Source organism: Salvelinus alpinus, chromosome 24 (genome assembly GCF_045679555.1).
Source record: "Salvelinus alpinus chromosome 24, SLU_Salpinus.1, whole genome shotgun sequence".
NCBI lineage: Eukaryota > Metazoa > Chordata > Actinopteri > Salmoniformes > Salmonidae > Salvelinus > Salvelinus alpinus.
Window position 1 is genome coordinate 233359 of NC_092109.1, and position 17510 is coordinate 250868.

Consider the following 17510-nt stretch of genomic DNA (forward strand, 5'->3'; position numbering starts at 1 on the left):
ATAAAAATATATACACTACCATTCAAAAGTTTGTGGTCACTTAGAAAAACACATTTTTTTGTCCATTAAAATAACATCAAATTGATCAGAAATACAGTGTAGACATTGTTAATGTTTTAAATGACTATTGTAGCTGGAAACGGCAGATTTTTTATGTAATATCTGCATAGGCATACAGAGGCCCATTAGAAAACACTTTTGCATTTATGTTAGCACAGGTGACAACTGTTGTCCTGATTAAAGAAGCAATAAAACTGGCCTTCTTTAGACTAGTTGAGTATTTGGAAAATCAGCATTTGTGGGTTCGATTACAGGCTCAAAATGGCCAGAAACAAAGCACTTTCTTCTGAACCTCGTCAGTCTATTCTAGTTCTGAGAGATGAAGGCTATTCCATGCGAGAAATTGCCAAGAAACTGAAGATCTCGTACAACGCTGTGTACTACTCCCTTCACAGAACAGCACAAACTGGCCCTAACCAGAATAGAAAGAGGAGTGGGGGGGCCCCGCTGCACAACTGAGCAAGAGGATAAGCACATTAGAGTGTCTAGTTTGAGAAACAGACACTTCAAAAGTCCTCAACTGGCAGATTCATTAAATAGTACCCGCAAAACACCAGTCTCAACGTTAACAGTGAAGAGGCGACTCCGGGATGTTGGCCTTCTAGACAGAGTTGCAAAGAAAAAGTCATATCTCAGACTGGCCAATAAAAAGAAAAGATTAAGATGGGCAAAAGAACACAGACACTGGACAGAGGAACTCTGAATTTTAGAGGACACAACGAGAGGGAAAATTCTGCTAACAAGGGCAACTACAAGGAGCTTGCAGAGTTAATAACACGTTAGGATGCATTACTTGCTGAACATATGGAACTTTTTACTGTCTTTTCTGGTATGTCGAAATCAATTCAGAATGATTTTTATAGCCTCCATCGCATCATCCATTAAAAGTGAGATTAAAAGAGAAGTGGAAGCAGCACCGTTTTTCGCATGGCAAATGAAGGAAACCACAGACATCAGCTGTCACACCCGGTTCCTGAATAAAGTTATCTGTTATGTGGATGATCAGGGCTTTATTCAGGAACATTTCTTAGGCTACTTTGATGTGTCAAGTGGGCGAGATGCACAGTCTGTTTGACTTTGTGAATTCTGAGATGTCTGAGTTTAAGTTAACTTCTTATGGTCCCACCTGGCCAACATCCGGTGAAATTGCAGAGCACGAAATTCAAATGACAGTATTATAAATATTTGTATTTAGTGTGTAAGTGTAATTGTTAATCCAGCCGCTGTGTCAGATTTCAGAAAGACTTTACGGCGAAAGCAAACCATGCGATTATCTGATTATCTGAGGATAATCAGCGCCCCGCATACAAACACATGAAAAACATATTTCAACCAGGCAGGTGCGACACGAAAGTCAGAAATAGCAATATAAAAAATGTCTTACCTTTGATGATCTTCTTCTGTTGGCACTCCAAAACGTCCCAGTTACATCACAAATGGTCCCTTTGTTCGATAATGTCCTTCTTTATATCCATAAAAACTCAGTTTATATGGCGCGCTTCAGTCAATAATCCACCCAGTTTCCCTCCATCAAAATGGATGAGGAATCCCAAATGTTACTAATAAACTTTTCCAAACAAGTCAAACAACGTTTATAATTAAACCTTAGGTACCCTAATACGTAAATAAACTATAAAATGTAAGACGGAGCATCGTTATTGTCTTTACCAGAGAAAAATACCAAAGAACGCGCTCTCTTCCATGCGCTTGGAAACACTACAGCCAAAATGGGAGCCACTTAGAAAAACTACAATTTCTGGCTCATTTTTTCAAAAACCAGCCTGAAACTTTCTAAAGACTGTTGACATCTAGTGGAAGCCCTAGGAACTGCAATCTGGGAGGACTTGGCCTTATAATAAAAGTGATAGCCATTTAAAATAGGGGTAGGCTGATTTTTTAGGGGGGGGGGGGGGGGGGTTTTTCCTTGGGGCTTCGCCTGCCATATCAGTTCTGTTATACTCCCAGACATAATTTTAACAGTTTTAGAAACTTTAGAGTGTTTTCTATCCAAATCTACCAATTATATGCATAGCTTCTGGGCCTTAGTAACAGGCAGTTTACTTTGGACACGCTTTTCATCTGGATGTCAAAATACTGCCCCCTACCCAAGAGAGGTTAACTTCATGGAGAAAGTTGCCCAAACCTATGAACGTGCTGTTGTAATGGCTTTTGAAGTAGCTCCAAGTGCCACTTTTGTTCATTGCTATGCACACCGGTTCAATTTAGTTCTGAGTCAGAGCGTGAAGATCATTTCCAAAGTTTTCTTTGCGACACTTGGCTGCTTCACCACTTTTTTTTGCAAGTCGACCAAGAGGGTGATGTTGCTTGAACAGGCTGGATGTGCACGCTTGCCGAAAAACACATCAACACGTTGGAATTTCACTTCTAGAATTGTCAACACTGTGTTGAAAAACTATGAGCAACTGAGGGACCCATTCACCTATCATAGAGCACCCTACCATGGACGATGATACTGTGTCATGTGCAGATGGGTTCAAGGCAAAGCTGGAAGATTTTTTAAATATTTGTTATACTTCTAACATTTGAGGAGATATTTGCTCACACAGATGTTTTGTTTGGCATAGTGCAGCAGAAAGCCATGGATGTAGCCTACTGTAAGAGAAGCATAGAGAATCTGACAAGCAGAATGGAGGAGCACAAGTCTGATGTAGCATTTAGTGCCATAAATGAGAAGGCAGCAAGCATGACAGAGGATCCAGAGATCATGCACAGGAGGAAGTGTCGGTAGGGTACACAGGATGTAACGCACACCTACAAGGCACTGTATGACTCAATTCATTATAATATCAAGTCTCAGATAGCACAGAGGTACAAAAGCCTGGACAGCATGCGATTCTCAGAGTTGTTTGATGGTAGAAAATTCCCAGATGATGCTCTGACAAACCTATTGCAGACATATGGCCATTTTTTTTATCACGAAACACTGAAAACAGCGCTGCAAGTAGTTTACTGTGACGAGGAGATTCAAGGGAACATTGCAAAGCTGTGTGACACAATCCTGTACTATAAGAGCAGTGGACTTGAAGCGATGCCTGAGCTGTACAGGCTCATGCGCCTAGTTGCTACTATAGGGCAACATCAGCTGTGGTGGAGCTAAGCTTCTCCTGCCTCAAGAGGCTGAAGAGCTACTCTCGGAACACTATGGGACAAGAGAGTCTGAGGAACCTTGCAATCCTATCCATAGAGAGGAGAATTCTTAAATCACTGCAGAAAAATTCTCAATGGTGTGAGAAGGCCATTGACCAGTTTGCCAAGCAGACTATGAGAAGAATGGACTTCATCTTTCTCCATTATCATAAAGTTTACATTAGTTTAACCAATTTTGTATTGCATCGATATTTATTTTTTATTTTGTTTTTTAACAGTAATTCCCCCCATGGTCCCCAGAGAGAATACAGTATTCGGCATGTGTCAAAAAGTGATTGATGATGTATGTTATGTGTCACGTGGTTATGCCCATATATGTACATCCTTTCCGGATGTTCTCACACTATCGAGTGAGTGTTTATGTAACCTGATAGTGCAGCTGTTCCTTTGAAGTAAAGCATGTGTTTGAACTAAAGTTGTCATGGTGATTGATGTGTAGTGACCTTGTTGAACTGTGGAATGTGTTTGAACATTTGAAAGAGTAGGGCAATGTTGTAGTGAATTTATGGCTCTGCTGTTTCGGGATCTTGTATATGAAACAGTAATTTCCGGGGTAGGTCAGCCGGAGTATAAGTAAGATCTGTGAACACAACGAGCGCCAAAAAACCTCGAGAGCTAAACCACGGAAGACTAAAGAAGAAAGACATTCTATTACTGACACGCCCATAACGACCTTAACATTGGAAGCAGGACCCCGGGTTTAAACAGAGAAAGGGATGAGTATAAAGCATCAATATACAATGCGCCAAAAAAGCGTTTTCTAAATTTGTATAGAGCCCAAATACCGCCCGCAACTGTGCTGAGGGATCAAGTGTTAATGTCTAATGGACAACTATGCGGGTATATGTTTGATTACCCGGCCTGTAGAGTGAAAATCTATACCATAGTCGAAAGAGAAGAATATACAGATCAGACCATAGGAGTGGACTACAGGCTTGAAGACTGGCATGTGTTTCGCAAGGTGGTTCGTCCTGAACTGAAAGTTTTCACAAGGGGTATAGCTTGTTCACGGGCTACGAGGCCCATTGGGAAGGTGCCCCTGATTCCTCAAGAATAATATTTCATAGGGTGAAAATACAAAAGAAGAACGGACTTCCATGTGGGTGCGTGGAGTTCTATATCAGCAATGAGAAAATCCACAACGGTAACATCCATGATGGTGGACTGACCTGGGATTTTAGGCTGCGTATGCTTATTCCTTTTAAATAGTTGGGATATATTGGAATTGAAAATGTTAGAGTTAGTGGATGCTCTCTTGGAGGACAAGTTGGCCAGCCAATGCCGGCAGTGTATTGTTAAACAAAGGAGGTGCATTATACGTATGAATCCTAAGGATGTTGATTCAAAGGAACCCCCAGAAGGGTCATCCCCTGAAGAAAACTAAGTACGGGGCTGTTATGTTAACCACGCCCCGATACCAAAGGAATGGTTCAACAATATACCTTGGAAATTCATATACCATATGACGACTCCAATACGTCATGGGTACCAGACCCTAAGGACTCTATGCCTCACAGCCCTCCTTTCTACTCCCCACAGGCATGCCCCCGACACCCTCTACATGTACACATCATGAGGATGTGTTTGATGGGATGGTCAGTACTATTTTTGTGAACACCATCAAGGCCTCTGTAGCCACACTTTTAGATGTGGTGATTGGAAAGTATATAAGATAAAAACTCCCTGGTTGTGAGATCAATCACCCCAGCCAGTGACAACATCCTTGTTTATATGACCCACCCAAGTACTTCTTCTTCAACCACCCCAGCCAGTGACAACATCCTTGTTTATATGACCCACCCAAGTACTTCTTCTTCAACCACTTTGGACTGGTGTTCTTTGAACTGGTGTTCCTCAAAGAGACAATAAAATGCAAATTAATTACTTAAAAATCATACAATGTGATTATCTGGATTTTTGTTTTAGATTCCGTCTCTCACAGTTGAAGTGTACCTATGATAAAAATTACAGACCTCTACATGCTTTGTAAGTAGGAAAACCTGCAAAATCGGCAGTGTATCAAATACTTGTTCTCCCCACTGTAGGTCTGTAACAGTTTGGGTCTAGGGTGTCACCCCGTTTGAAGAGAGGGATGACCGCGGCAGCTTTCCAATCTTTAGGGATCTCGGACGATACGAAAGAGTGGTTGAACAGGCTGATAATAGGGGTTGCAACAATGGCGGCGGATAGTTTTAGAAAGAGAGAGTGCAGATTGTCTAGCCCAGCTGATTTGTACGGGTCCAGGTTTTGCAGCTCTTTCAGAACATCTGCTGTCTGGATTTGGGTAAAGGAGAAGCTGGTGAGGCTTGGGCGAGTAGCTGCGGGGGGGGGGGAGCTGTTGGTCGGGGTTGGAGTAGCCAGGAGGAAGGCATGGTCAGCCGTTGAGAAATGCTTATTAAAATTTTCGATTATCATGGATTTATCAGTGGTGACCGTGTTACCTAGCCTCAGTGCAGTGGGCAGCTGGGAAGAGGTGCTCCTGTTCTCCATGGACTTTACAGTGTCCCAAAACTTTTTAGAGTTAGAGCTACAGGATGTGAATTTCTGCTTGAAAAAGCTAGCCTTTGCTTTCCTGACTGACTGTATTGGTTCCTGACTTCTATGAACAGTTACATATCGCGGGGACAATTCGATGCTATTGCAGTCTGCCACAGGATGTTTTTGTGCTGGTCAAGGGCAGTCAGGTCTGAAGTGAACCAAGGGCTATATCTGTTCTTAGTTCTGCATTTTTTGAACGGGGCATGCTTATCTAAGATGGTGAGGAAATTACTTTTAAAGAATGACCAGGCATCCTCGACTGACAGGATGAGGTCAATATCCTTCCAAGATACCCGGGCCAGGTCGATTAGAATGGCCTGGTCGCAGAATTTTTTTAGGGAGCGTTTGACAGTGATGAGGGGTGGTTGTTTGACCGCGGACCCATAGCCGATACAGGCAATGAGGCAGTGATCGCTGAGATCCTGATTGAAAACAGCAGAGGTGTATTTGGAGGGCAAGTTGGTCAGGATAATGTCTATGAGGGTGCCCATGTTTACGGATTTAGGGTTGTACCTGGTGGGCTCCTTGATGATTTGTGTGAGATTGAGGACATCTAGCTTAAATTTTAGGACTGCCTGAGTGTTAAGCATATCCCAGTTTAGGTCACCTAACAGAACGAACTCTGAAGCTAGATGGGGGGGGCGATCAATTCACAAATGGTGTCCAGGGCACAGCTGGGAGCGGAGGGAGGTCGATAGCAGGCGGCAACAGTGAGAGACTTATTTCTGGAGAGGTAAGTTTTTTAAATTAGAAGTTCAAACTGTTTCGGTATAGACCTGGAAAGTATGAAGGAACTTTGCAGGCTATCTCTGCAGTAGATTGCAACTCCTCCCCCTTTGGCAGTTCTATCTTGATGGAAAATGTTGTAGTTGGGTATGGAAATCTCAGAATTGTTGGTGGCCTTCCTAAGCCAGGATTCAGACATGGCAAGGACATCAGGGTTGGCGGAGTGTGCTAAAGCAGTGAGTAAAACAAACTTAGGGAGGAGGCTTCTGTTGTATGTTGATGTTGACATGCATGAAACCAAGGCTTTTTCGATCACAGAAGTCAACAAATGAGGGTGCCTGGGGACACGCAGGGCCTGGGTTTACCTCCACATCACCCGAGGAACAGAGGAGGAGTAGGATGAGGGTACGGCTAAAGGCTATCAAAACTGGTTGCCTCGAGCGTTGGGGACAAAGAATAAAAGGAGCAGATTTCTGGGCATCGTTGTCACGTTCGTCTTCCTCCTCGTCTGAGGAGGAGCAAGGATAGAACCAAAGCGCAGCGTGGTTTGAATACATACTATCGTTTATTAAACGAAGACGAAAAACACTTGAACAAACTACAAAACAATAAACGACGTGAACAGACCTGAACTTGAGAACATATAAAACATGAACAGGAACAAAACAGTACCGTGTGGCGAACAAACACAGACACAGCAACAATCACCCACAAACAACCAGTGAAAACAGCCTACCTTAATATGGCTCCCAACCAGAGACAATGACAAACACCTGTCTCTGATTGAGAACCATATTAGGCCAAACGAACAAACCTAAACATAGAAACAAATAACATAGACTGCCCACCCCAACTCACGCCCTGACCATACTAAATAAATACAAAACAAGGGAAATAAGGTCAGGAACGTGACAGTCGTAGAATAGATTCAGGGCATAATGTGCAGACAGGGGTATGGTGGGGTGCGGGTACAGCGGAGGTAAGCCCAGGCACTGAGTGATGATAAGAGAGGTGTGTGACATTAGAAGATGAAGAAGGAGGTAGACAAATCTCAACTTTTGGATTCCTACGGCTTCCCCCCGGATTTTCACATTTCCCCCATCTACTAAACAGTTTTTGAACAAAAATGGATCAAAGAACTATTACAGCATCAAACAAGTACAATATAACCTTTCTACTACATGTGGTCAACACTGTGTATTCTACCTATGCCAAAGAGCCTGTGGAGTTTCTTTTGAAGATGTTATGTCTCTTTATAATGATGATTTAAGAAGTAATGAGAGCACCGTAGATTGTTTTGTTAGAAAATATCAAAGGTGTTTAAGTATGTGTCCTTTAATACTCTATAATCAAGGTGTATGTTCACATTAAATGTTTAAATGTCACAAATGTTAAATTGTATAATTAAAAAACTTTTTTTTTATTGAATTTAATCAAAAGTCATTCAAAAGGCTAACCACCCTGAGAGATCAGGATTAGGAAAAGGTCCAGAGGCATTCAGGGGTGAGGACTCATCCATAAATGAGTTATTATTGGCCCTTTCAAAAGGGGGAGGGGTTCCAAGAACATTTTTAGGAGTGCTGTAGCTCTTTGAAGTGTTTTGTTTTAAAGTTTAAATCTGTTGGCGAAGCTTATAGTTTGGTACACCTGAGAGTGGAATGTTGAGGACTGCCAGGGCTTTAAGAAACTGACGCCACCGAGGAGGTCTTCTGTCATCAGCAATCTTGTGGGTTGCTGTGGTACTTTTAAGCAAGTCCATCATATGAGAACCACTGACAACATCCCCCTGAAAGATAAACTCTCCTTTGTCATTCCAAGTAGCGGCCCCCTTTGAGTCTTTTATTTTGTTCATAATGTATCTAACATTTTTCCTGTTATGTGCTGGAACGTGTCAACATGTCATGCATAACATTTACTTCAACATGCATTTGATCTTCAACCAGTAAGATCTCTGGTCCAGGCATTACTCTCTCTACATGGCTCTCTCTATGCTCTTCATCCTTTAAGGGTTCCGGTAGGGAAAGCGATAAATGGTTGGTCTCTCTCTCATCTTGTTTAACGAAGTGCCAAATACCTTTGCAAGAGGTTTGTGTATTTTTGGACCTTATCATATGGATTCAAATATTTTCTGTTCAAAATTTCCTTCATGGCCATATCCAAATAATTTCCCGCTGTTTATCTGATATTTTCAGGATCTTGGAATTGCTGTTTAAGTCTATCCAACTCTTGTTGAGGCACTAAGTACATTTTATTGGCCATCACACTCTGTGTTCAACCCCGACGTTAGCAGCAATAAGGCTGGTGATGAAGGGCACGGCTATACTTAGTAAAGGTAGAAGAAAACCCCCAGACTGTCTTTTCTTTTGAAGACTGACTCTTTTATTGGAAAAGAGTTTGATCGCAGTCTTTTGTCTCTTTCATTTTTTAAATTGGGTCACGGTGAGTGGAATGCGGCCTTTGAGATGATTCAAAGCAATCTCACATAGTGATAATATGAGATCTGAAGAACAATGACCCAAGATGGCCTTGCGTTCTTTAGGGGTAGCCCCAACTAGGGATCTCAAGAGCAGTAGGTTTCTTTTTAAACACAGAGACATATTTACATTTTTTCGGAATGTAAACTCGGCCAATCCCACGGAAACAATCCTGCTCGGAGCCTCAGGTGTTCTGGAGTATTTGATTTTAAATCCAAAATTAAATAAGGAAATGGTGCTTTGGTAGCGTCCTCATACCTTTCCATAAAGTAGGATTTCCTTCCAGGGCACATCTGCTGAGCTAGAATGTTTATTTGTAGTTTGTCTCTAGGGTTTTTGAACAAAACCAAGTAATTGGCGTTCAAACTAATGTTACGGCTTTTTTTTTTACCTTGGTGAAACACATTTTGTACCAAGTAAAACACGGACATGTTTTGATGATGAGTATATTGAGTAAAAGCTCGTGCTATTTCAGGATGTTCACTCCGGCAAAAAGCATATCATCCAAAACCAGCAGATTGTTTTTATAAGGAGGTAAAAGTTCATCATCAGACAGGGATGCGGGTATTCCTTCAACAAACTTGATTTTTATTTTCTTCAACAACTCATCAAACAAAGGTTGATAACATGAATAACACCACAAAATATTGTCAGGTTTCTGAGATAATACATTCTCTAAAATACTTTTTACAAAACAAGTTTTACCGCTATTGGATGGGCCTGCGATTAAGGCCGAAAATGGTAGTTGCAACCTGGGATCAAAACCTTCTACAGCAGCCATTATATCTTAAGGGTTAAGACACACAGGACTTGTAACATAAGTCAGTAACCAAAGGGCAAGGTGGTCCCGTCAGGTACAAGCAATCTCTTGTCATAGACTACCAGGAATATTTTAGTAAGTGGGGCATTACATAGATGGAACCCCTTTTTATCCCTAACAATCTTTTTGTAGGAGTTAAACATTTCTAATTCACTATTCTGGTCATTTATGAACCCCTCGACTAAGTGTCTGATTGATTCCAAGTTTACACGGGAGGCATTTTCATAATTTTGAGTCCCGTCTTTGGCTTTCAACACCACATGATTGTCTTTAGTACTAAAAGCATAGATTTGGGGGCCACAGGATAACCACTCTATGATATGGTCACCATCTTCGAGTTCACTCGTTAACCCACCCAGATAGTTGCTAAGAGGGGGGTTCCAATCACCAGGTTTTCTTACATAGACCACAGTGTCTGTGTCATGGTAAAGAACCCTCCTCTGCAGCTGCTCCACGAGGGTGTATAGTTCAAGTCGACCATAGGCCTTGGTAAATGCTGCAAGAAACACGTTTACATTACCCGGGGGTAGAAGCAACTTCTTGTTACGTCTCCATTGCACCAGGGCAATGTTTTGACTCAAGAATGAAAAATGTGAAATTTCATATTGGTCTGAAAAAACGAATTCCATAAATTCTTCGGGATCTTAAATAATCGACATTGTTAACATATTACTTCTCTGGGATAATTTCCCCAAAGCGAATTTAAATACATTTTCAACAGATTTCTTTTGGTTTTGTTGACCTCTATTCTGTCAGGGTCAAGACGTATGCCTTCTTTTTCATGATGGTCCTGAAATGAACTGTCTTTGCTCTCTTGATCTGTGACTGGATACCCTGAAGCCATTTGCTTCCATCTCAAGAAGGTCTTGATGTACTCTTTAAAAAGAGTGTCTGATTTCCTGGAAAAGTTCCACACTTCAAAGATTTTGGCCACACGGTACCCCTTTTCTATAGCCTTAGAGAATTCAACAGTGGCGCATACACCGGTCAGGGCTTGGACCAGTTTATGGGTGTATGGGTCTGAATGATCACAAGGTTTTTCCTGGTTGTTGTTTTCACTGCAGGTGCGACAAAGGGGAAAGAAACGTTTTCCTTGAGGTCCCTTGTAAGGCAACAGTGGCAGAAACAAGCCCCGGGGAGGGTAAACAGTTGCTTTTATCAGACCAAAATAGTTTTGTGGGAAGTCAAAGTCATGGTGAATAATTTCAGGATGACCCATGGGTTAACAAGAGGAACTCACTACATGAGGATAAAGGGATGTAAAATCTACATATCCAATTTTCTCATCAGGTTGCGCTATATACCGTAATGTCAAAGCATTGGTATGACCTCCATACAAGGCCTGGTGGGGTTCCAGGGGTTCGGGTATGTCAAAGGTGGAAAGGAAAGCTCAAACATGAGGATCAGACTTTTTGAGTTCTGTCCACTCAGGTTCCCAGATAACCGTAACGCTCACCCCATAAGCAGCCTGTAAAGATTCCAATTTGTCTTGGAACTTCTGGTACATATCCCCAAAATTATTTTGGGTTAAGACACACATGGCCTGGGGCACAAAGCAAGATTTACAACCGTGGAAGAAACAACCGTTGTACTCATACACTGTCTCAACAGCGTCAAAATGTGTGTAACCATCTACATGGTAGGGTCCAATCTTTTTTACCCTTATTTTATGTTGAATAAAAATGTTTTTAGCCTGGGATAAGTACTCCAACCATTGAATGGAGCCGCTAGAGTATGACTTGAATTGTCGGCGGTAGTTGTCAGGCGATGGAATAGCTACAGATACTGGAGGTAAAAAGTGTGTGCGATAGGTTTTCATGCATGCCGATGCAATAGTTGTACAACTCCAGGGGTCATGGAGTAAGAAACTTAAACTGTCAATGTATCTCTGGTTGAAGGCGGGGTCTACAAAACACAATATTTTACTACATTGGACTATGACCCTGGGTGCAACGCCTTGTTGTATCCAGGGGTTCAAAAGAAGATAGGAATCATAGAAAGAGTAGTGAAAGAGTAGTGCACAATTGGGTCCCTCTGCCCCGACCACTTTTCACCCTTGAAAGTCATGGTAGATACAAAAATAGGCAAATTAATCCCTGATTCCTGATTACTCTCAAAGTCATAAAACATATATTTCTCTTAATGTTCATCTTCAGCCAAGGGCTGAAAATAGAACTCATGTTCCACTTCTTGAATCACTTCAGTGTCTCTGCTTTTCGAAGCCCTTTACAGATTGGGCAGCGTATGATACCACATACATGAGTTTGGGGGTTGTCTATTTAAAGGTTGTAATTGTAATGGCATTTTGGACATTTCTTGTTAATGTCACAACTGTTTACAGATTTACATGCCTTGCCATGTTTCAATGTTGTGTTTTTCGTAACAGTAGGCAGAACGACATGTATGATGACAATCCTCACAGGGTGTTAGGTGTAAGGGCTGCATCGACATTTTTCATCTTGACACACTGAACAGTTATAACGACAAGAGTGCCCCCCTGTTGGCTGTAGCCTGAATGACATGATGGACACACATATTGTGCTCCTAAGAAAGCTCTGATGTTGGTAATACCATAAAAATAGTTGTTTTTCACATAAAAGTACAGAATATGAGGATGAGATTGAGGGTTGTTCTGGAATTTCATGAGAGCTGAATTAGCTCTAATATGGTACAAAACCACAATCTCGATGTTCAGCAAATGTTCTAATTTTACTATGTCAGAGAAAGCCACATCCTCCTGTATACCTAGACCTACAGCCTTTTGGAGCTCACTAGCCTTTTGTAAAGCTTCTAGATCAGTACATCCAAGGTTGAGTAAATGTGATAGGCCTATTGCAAAGCATAACTGATTACCAGGATTGTTAACGTTTATGAGATAGGCCTGCTTTTTAAAAATGATTTCGGATTGCATGAGACTATCAATTTTCCTTCTTTGACCCCCTCTGCCTAGGGGGTTGGCAGACTATTTGTACAAAAAGTTCTAAGGTACTATCAGCTATGATGGATAAATTAGATTGAACAAGACAGCAGGGCTATAAATTGTTCAAGATCTGCTTCGCCGTTGGGTAAAACAAGAGATACTGTGTTTTGCATACTATCGCCACATATTTCAAGCTGTTAGACATCACGAGGTTCGGCAAAATCTGTAGCCATATCTAAAAGTTCTCCTAGAGTATCCAAAATCATCACATGAAAAACTGCATAATCATGGCTCTGATTGATACATGTGAATTAAAAAAAACTGACGAATCGCTGTATTGTTACATTTATTGAGGTACACAACACGGACACTTCTATCAATACCGTCCCCCCTCTGATTTATTACACCATTTTCAAATTCCTCAAAATCATCATGTGGTTGCTCATCGTCATCATGTATAGGAGTTATAGGAGGTGTGTGTGTGTTGGGGGCTGAAGACGGTGTGCTCTCATTCACTTGGTTAATTAAGGATATAAGTTCACCTGTGATAATGGGTGTTCATGTGTAATGATTATAGGAGATGAGGGCTGATGTGGGGGGGTTGGACCTCTCTCGTTAATTTGGTTAATTACGGAGATCAGTTCTGGTGGTATTCTAGAAGTATCCATGTTACATATGGCTTTTATCGTTTGTTTGGGCGTTTTTTAATCAGATCGATGCTTAACAAGCGTGGCATGGTTTTATGCCAGAAGGATAGATCTTGGCTGTACTGACGTCTTAGTAAAGCAACCATACGTGTGTGTAGCTTGACCTCTCTGGCTTTTAGAGCCCTGTAAAAGGCTGTGAGAAACCTATCTTGAAGTTCTATTTCAGGATCAGTGTCCTCATTGATGCTATCTTCAATGAGTATTGGCTCTACCTCAGAATTGATTGTATCAAGCTGTTTAGCCGCATCATACATCAACACGCCATCCTCATCATAGCTCAACCCTTCATCAGCAACATCAATCATCCTTGACATTAACAGAATTGAATGTATCAACCGGTTTAGATGTTTTACTCTGTATGTCATCAGCATCCTCTTCCTCCTCTTCCTCTTGGTGTATTGGGTCTTCTATGTTTGTATAGGCCTGGGAGGAGTCTGAAAGAAAAATACATACAAAATAGTGTATTAGAAATAAAATATACATTATATTAGATAACCAATAAAAGTACTAAAAGAGAAAATGTTTTTTTAAACCGTACATTTAAAATATATTAACACATCACCTAACTCCCTGTTTCTGTTTCTCACTGTTAGGCCTTTGGTTGTTTGATGCCTGTTTTTCTGAAGAATTCTTGATGATGCGTTTGATGTCCTCTTGATGTATAGACTCTGCAAGATTCGTATAGGTATCGTTGGAGTCTGAAAAAAATAACATTATTTGAAATAGTTTTAACATATTCTTTCAAAAAATGTCTAACTAATAAAAACTGTTCATACCATATCCATAGAGAGCATGCTCTTGAATCCAATCGTTTCAGACCAGTCGGCCTTCCCGGGCAGAGGTGATGCAGTTCTGTGTATTTGAACTGCTGTTCTGTGGAACCGTGCAGGACTAGGATATGGTGTAGGCGCAGGATTATATACTGAAGGGCTGGAGCTTCTTGGAGGTGTGTATATGTGTGCTAAATCTTTGATTCTTGGGCTGTTTTGAGTTTGGCAAAGCCGGCCGTACAGAACAGTAGAATATTGTCGTTTTCATTACCCTCAAAGTCATTCAATGGTAGAGCCCATAATGCCTCTGGTATTCTTGTCTGGGGGCTGTCAGCTGTAAACACAAGATTAGGTTTTTAAAATAGTGTACACAATTTGTTTAATGCTTAATGTATAAAGCTTATTACGCATTTTATTTTTTGACTTACACCTAAATCATCTTCAGGGCGTAGGACCGAGTAAAGATACACTGTTGGTCGGTTGTTCCTCAAAATCATCGTCTTCTATAACTATAACTTCTGATGGTTGATGATCCAAATCAATTATTGCAGGTAACAGCTGGGTAAATGTAGGGTATCCTATAGACGTTTAAATAATATAGAAATACATTTATACAAAATATATACATGTTTACTTAAAAAAATACATACAATTGACATAAAAACAACATTTAGTAATAATATGAATTACCTGAAAATTGGATGTCATCCACTTTTAAAATATCTGCAAAACCATATATATAACTACTGTTAAATATTTGAAGAAACCTTATTAGAGAGAGAGAGAGAGGCTATGGTTTGCATGTTTTTCATTTTTCAGAACAATTCTAATCTTGTTTTATTTGTCACATACAGAGTTAGCAGATGTTAATGCATATGTAGCGAAATGCTTGTGCTTCTAGTTTCAACAGTGCAGTAATATCTAACATGTAATATCTAACAATTCCCGACAAATACCTACTACACACACATCTAACAACTAATCTAACAAGCCCCCACCAACCACCTAATACACACACAAATGTAAAAAAAGGGTGAATGACAATATGTACATATAAATATATGGATGAACGACGGCATCGCTGCAAAGGCATGATCCAGTAGAGGGTATAAAATGCAATATACATGTGATATGCTTAATGTAAGATATGTAACCATTATTATAGTGACATTATTTAAAGGGGCATTGTTTAAAGTGACTAGTGATCCATTCATTACAGTGTCCAGACATGCACCGTGATTGGGTCTCAATGTATACAGCAGCCTCTCTGAGTTAGTGATTGCTGTTTAGCAGTCAGATATATATGATTTTATCCACAACATTTTGGGGTAAATACCTGTGTAGGCCCCTAGTCCATTCTCTTTTAACAAATAAATACATAAATAAATAAAGCATTTAACAATAACCCCTCCTCTCATTCAATATATAAATATAATATATATATATACCTTGTTAAAAAACATAACTTTTATAATATACAATATATACATATTAACATGCATAGTTAGATATATAAAAAAGGCATTCTTTAGATTGTAATTTCAACTCACCTTCAAAATTCTCCATATGTTTAAAGGATTGCAGGAGCCTCTTACTGTCTATGTCTTTTCAGAGCAGCCACGCTACTGTGTCCTAACTGAGACATTGTAGGAATTAACTTTTATAGGTCGGTGTGGATAGGTATCTTCTATGTTTAAGAGGACGGCGTGATTGACTGCGACAGCCACCCCATGGAGAGCACCTCACAACTGTTTTTCAAACATTTGTGAGGTGCTCTCCTGGGGTGTAAAACTTTTTGTTGATCCCCACCCAGAGAAAAAACACCTGTTGTTTGGGTATCCTTATATACAGTACATATAGCCCCCTACTGCTGAATTGATGAGAAAAAAACATTGGTTCAAACACACACACGCCCATCTTTCCCAGAATCCTTTCTCTTGTGTTGAGAAACCGAGACAGACAGATACAGAGAGAGAGAGAGAGCGAGAGAGAGAGAGAGAGAGAGAGAGAGCCATAGAGATTCCATTCATTAAAGGTAAGATACAATTTTAAAACCCTTTATTTAATTCTAAATCTTTAATACAGACCTTTTAAACATGTTATAATTATTTTAACAATTTTACTATGCAATATTTAACTATGCCAGAAAGTTTTTTTACCCCCCCCAAAATGTATACAACATATATTATTACCACACAGTAATACACTTTAAAACCCATTAAATGTTTATATTTATAATTGTCTGTTGTAGGAAAGACTGTATTCATATAAAATAAGGCTTTTTGATTATTTTCAAGATTCTCTCTGTGTGTGTAAACCCAGCTCGTAACCTGACACCGGGACACACAGTGACATAGAGAGCCAGATATTTCAGCCTCTTGAAGGTAAATGAGATGCTCAGGGAAAAAACAACTGTTGTTTGGGTATCCTCATGTACATATAGCCCCCTACTCCTGAATTGATGAGAAAAAAACATTGGTTGGTTGGTTGGTTGGTTGGCTGGCTGGCTGGCTGGCTGGCTGGCTGGCTGGCTGGCAGGCAGGCAGGCAGGCAGGCAGGCAGGCAGGCAGGCAGACAGGCAGACAGGCAGACAGACAGAGACAGAACATATATGGGCATAACCACGTGACACATAAAATACGTCATCAATCACTTTTTAATACATGCCGAATACTGTATTCTCTCTCTCCCCCCCATGGCCCTCTGAAGAACAATATAGCTCTGTGCCCTCTGAAGAACAGGACAGCCCTGTGCCCCTCTGAAGAACAGGACAGCCCTGTGCCCCTCTGAAGAACAGGACAGCCCTGTGCCCCTCTGAAGAACAGGACAGCTCTGTGCCCCTCTGAAGAACAGGACAGCTCTGTGCCCCTCTGAAGAACAGGACAGCTCTGTGCCCCTCTGAAGAACAGCACAGCTCTGTGCCCCTCTGAAGAACAGGACAGCTCTGTGCCCCTCTGAAGAACAGGACAGCTCTGTGCCCCTCTGAAGAACAGTACAGCTCTGTGCCCCTCTGAAGAACAGGACAGCTCTGTGCTCCTCTGAAGAACAGGACAGCTCTGTGCCCCTCTGGAGTACTAAACAGCTCTGTGCACCTCTGAAGAGCTCGGACCACTACAAGGTAATTCAGCGTTTGCTCTTATTGCACTACCTCAAAAGAAACTTATACAATATTGGTTATTGAGATGAAATTACTTTTCTTTTGGGGCTAGTTTCCCGGACACAGATTGAGCCTAATCCAGGACTGCATTTACGTACATTAGAATGTTGGTGATTAACAGGAGAAAAAAAACACATTGTATAGTTAGTATTGCATGCTGTTTAGTACTG

General features: G+C 40.9%; 1 long non-coding RNA gene across 3 annotated transcripts; it reads right to left on the reverse strand.

The window, feature by feature from the left end:
• Nucleotides 1–13038: 13038 nt before the first annotated feature.
• LOC139551925 (uncharacterized) lies at nucleotides 13039–16007 on the reverse strand. Of its 3 annotated transcripts, none has more exons than XR_011670330.1 (6): nucleotides 15734–16007; nucleotides 14874–14906; nucleotides 14612–14761; nucleotides 14190–14517; nucleotides 14001–14111; nucleotides 13039–13847 (listed from the first exon to the last, which is right to left on the reverse strand). It is a non-coding gene; the product is annotated as an uncharacterized lncRNA (long non-coding RNA). The 3 variants fall into 3 exon arrangements; XR_011670331.1 differs by having other exon boundaries at nucleotides 13981–14111; XR_011670329.1 differs by having other exon boundaries at nucleotides 13976–14111.
• Nucleotides 16008–17510: the final 1503 nt, after the last annotated feature.